Raw genomic sequence first — 4,199 nt, forward strand, 5'->3', positions numbered from 1 at the left:
CCCCACGTGAGGCTCTGCACAGGCAGTGTGCGATTCTCTCTCTCCCTCTCTCTTTCTGCCCCTTCCGCACCAATGGTGTCTCTGTCTCTCTCAAAATAAATAAATAAAACTTAAAAAACATTTTTTTTTTAAAGTCAGGATTGGGCAGAAAAACTTCGTTGTTTATGTTGAAAGAGTTGCTTTTTAAAAGATGGGCAAGAACTGGCTAGAAAGGAGAGGAAAGGCATTTTATGTGAAAGGAACTGCAGGGGCGCCTGGGTGGCTTAGTCGGTTGGGTGTCCGACTTTCGCTTAGGTCATGATCTCGTGGTTCCTGGGTTCGGGCCCCGCGTCGGGCTCTGTGCTGACTGCCAGCTCAGAGCCTGGAGCCTGCTTCAGAATCTGTATCTCCCTCTCTCTCTCTCTCTGACCCTCCCCTGCTCACGCTGTCTCTCTCTCTCTCTCCTAGAAATAAATAAAAAAATTAAAAAAATAAAAAAAAAGAAACTGCAGGACCAAAATCTTAGAATGGAGCCTGAGCTTGATGTAAAAAAAATGCAGTAGTAAGTAGTCTAGAATGTAGTATAGGTCTTGGAGGGAAGTCAGAAACAGACAGCGTGGAGAGAGATTATAGAGCATCTTAGCTAGAAATGCCATGAATTTTACCCTGAAGGAAACAGGAATCTTTAGAGGATGTCCACCAGCGAGATAACTTGATGAAGGAATAGTTTTTGGAAATTTAAGATGTATTGGTATAACTGAAAGAGATGAGGAAAAAGAAACTGGAGGCCAGAGGCCAGATAAAAATATGGATGGCATTTAGTTTTGCTGAGGAAGATGATTTTGGACCTGTTATATTTAGCGTAATAGTAGAATACACACGTGGAAATTCTTGGTTACTGACTGGGCTTTCAGATGGTTTTTTTTTTTTTTAATTTTTTTCAATGTTTTATTTATTTCTAGGAGAGAGAGAGAGAGAGAGACAGCCTGAGAAGGGGAGGGTCAGAGAGAGAGGGAGTCACAGACTGAAACAGGCTCCAGGCTCCGAGCTGGCAGTCAGCACAGAGCCCGACGCGGGGCTCGAACCCACGAACCGTGAGAACATGACCTAAGCGAAAGTCGGACGCTTAACCGACTAAGCCACCCAGGCGTCCCTCAGATGGTTCTTGATTCTCATCCTGTGTGAGGCCCTAGCTGGGGATGTGAGCGATCAGCTTTTCTCCAGCCTTTACATTCTTGCCTTCTTATCTGTGAGCTCTGAAAGTCTCTTCTCCTTTTGGGCAGCCATGGTAGGTTGCCCTTGGGAGATGGCTGAAGGGCCTTATTTTTCAGTAGTTCTGTTTGGGCATTGGCCACACTCTCTTATCTTACATGTGACACCATGCTCAGCTCTCTATATATGTTTCATAACTGCTAGGGAATTACAATGTGAAACACCTGTTAGTTTCAACTAGGATCTTGATAGCCACGAGGGAGGTGGCCGACAGTTGGGGAACAAACATTTATAGTGGTCTGGAGAAAGAATAGCATTAGAAGAATCTAGTGATAGCTAGGTATTTTTCTTTGCCTTAAGCTACTTAAAATCGAATGGCTTATGTGTCAAGTTCCCTTGGAGATGCCAAACAGATGAAAAAAAACCTCCAAGGCACGATTTTCTAATGAATATTAAATCTTGCCATAAGCAACCTATCTCAATGGAAATATTGGCCTTGTGGAGAGAACTTATATCTTGGTATGAAAGTCAAGATGATTTTTCCTTTGGTAGTTTGTTTCCTGGCCTGAGAAAATATTTGCGTATAAATGTGTGAGGGGAATTACAGAAGCAGAGCTAAAATTGTTTCCTCTCAGCATGTGTTAATATATTACTCCTAAAATCTAAAGGTCTGACTATCTGACTACATTAATAAAGTAGTCCTAGAAACCTCCATCTCAAAATTGGTCAGTATCATTAAAATATATCTTTACAACAGAGGACAGAAGAGACAAATACCAGTGGAAAGTCCTGACTGGGTCCAAGTGTGCATGTGTGTGTTCTCTGGATGCTCTTCCCTCTTTAGAAGAAATGTTACATTTATTCCTCAGAGGTTTATTCTAAAGCAATGATGAGAGCAAATGGGAACATTTACATGTGACTCAAATTGCTTAGGTGGTTAAATATTTGCATCTCTCCCTATAGGTTCCACAAGAGAACAGAAACGGGCATTTTAAAGGAAAAGAATACATTAGAATCAATGAATTTAGAGGATTTCATTTTATTAAAAATTCAGAAATATAGGATTTATTGTGAGCAAAACAGAGATAATTTAATTTTTGTTGTCTACAATGAGAGAGTCTTTCATTCCCTACTCTTGTTGTCTTAGGATATTCACTGCAGTGTGAAGCTTTTGGAAAGCAGCTGCAAGCCTGGATACCCCACTTCCTTGCCAATATTTTATGACCAAACAGATGCGTACGCAAATCACACCTGTTCTAATTCCAGAAGCTCTGCTTCAGTCAATCACTTTAAAATAACTTCTGTCTCTAAGACATAAAATGTACTAAAGAATCTTGAAGGCTGGACAATGAAGGTGTCAGCAGCTTTGCGACCAAGGGCATGGCTGAAACATATGGTCACATTTTCCATGCTTTCATGCGACTCGGGGGAGCACTCAATGACAAATCAATGAAAACTTCTCATGGATGGGAAAGTGAGAAGCCCAGAGAATGTGTGGGGGCACAAGAAGGCTCATCTTGCTCTACAAATGCTTTTCTTTTGCTCCTCTCTTCAGAAATATCTTGAAATAGTCACGGCCTTCTGTGAAACAGTGACAGCAGGTAAATCTGATTGTGAAAGTCAAACGTGTTGTCTGAGAAGGGAAAGGGTAAAGTCCTTGCCATTTAGTTTTTGATTAGTCTTATTTTTGTGTTTATCTGGCACAAACCAGGTGTCATAACCCCAAAGAGCAGGCTGACACTTTTCTTATAATGATATACTAATAGGGTAAAATTCTCCTGGTTCTGTAATCCACATCCCCAGATACCACCGTTTAATTGGAATCCAGAGTGCTGAAAAATTCTGAAGAGCTTTTTTATTTTTTCACAGAGAAATAAATTGATTTTAAATGATGATGGGCATGCGTAAACTGGGTTCTGACACAGGACCCTGTATGTTTCTTCTCTGCTCGTGGTCTCACGCTGTTTCTGCTTGGTAAAGGCAGGCTGTTGAGTGTGTATGTGTGTGGTCCAAATTTACTGTGCTATATTTGGAACAAGTAAACTTATTTTCCATTGCATTCTTTGCACACTTAACAGCTAATTGTTTTGAGAGCCACCGTGTCTATTGTATCTGGTGTTTTAATCCGTAGCAGTCACATTCATGGTAGACCCTTCTGTTACTCGACTGATTATCTCACCAGTAGGCACAGTTATTTGTCATTAAGAGTTTCACATCCTTTTTCTTCAATTGCCCTTCCCTGTACCACCACTACAGATTCTTTGATATAAACAGAGAGCATGCTTAGATCTTACCACAAACAGATTCCAAGTTTATCTAATAAGCTTTTATTGATAAATACCCTACATTGCTTTTCAGCAACTCAGAGTTTGTACTCAAGATAAGTTCTCCATCAATAAGATTCTACTACATGTTCTTGAGTTTTAAGACATAAAACTCCAATTGCCTTGGAAACAGCTTTGTGCAGAATGCAGTCTGAAAAAAAGCTACAGCTTCAGTTTTACAGTGCAGGGATTATTGTTATTTACCATGTGTACCTACATCTGTGCAGGAAACAAAAAGGCCCAGAACAGCACAAGCTTCCAAATCCTGAAACAGTTTGTGAGACGCCATGGACGCGATGATGCTCCTACAGTCTAGCTAGATCTGTTCTCCTCCGTGGGGTCACTTCCAGGAGCAAAGTTTCCCCTTGTCTTTGGTCCTGCATGTTAGGATGTGCTGGCTGTGCAGTACAGGCTGGGAAGGAGTTTTGAGGGTGAAAACATTCAATGTAATGTTGATACCATCATGGAAACTGTCAGGATTGCCAAGGGATGCTTTCAGAGAGAAGCCTCTTTAATCTGCAACTATTTGCTTCTGGGAAACCCTCGCCTCCATCACTCTCAGTCCTTTCGTCTTCTACCCTTTCTCCTTTCACAAACGAATCCTGTGTTGCTCTATGCTTATGTAGTAATACAACAAAATAAAACTATTATAGCAGTTTCAGCTAATGTTAAACTTTATTTATT

Source organism: Hyaena hyaena, unplaced genomic scaffold (assembly GCF_003009895.1).
Source record: "Hyaena hyaena isolate Hyena2069 unplaced genomic scaffold, ASM300989v1 scaffold_1387, whole genome shotgun sequence".
NCBI lineage: Eukaryota > Metazoa > Chordata > Mammalia > Carnivora > Hyaenidae > Hyaena > Hyaena hyaena.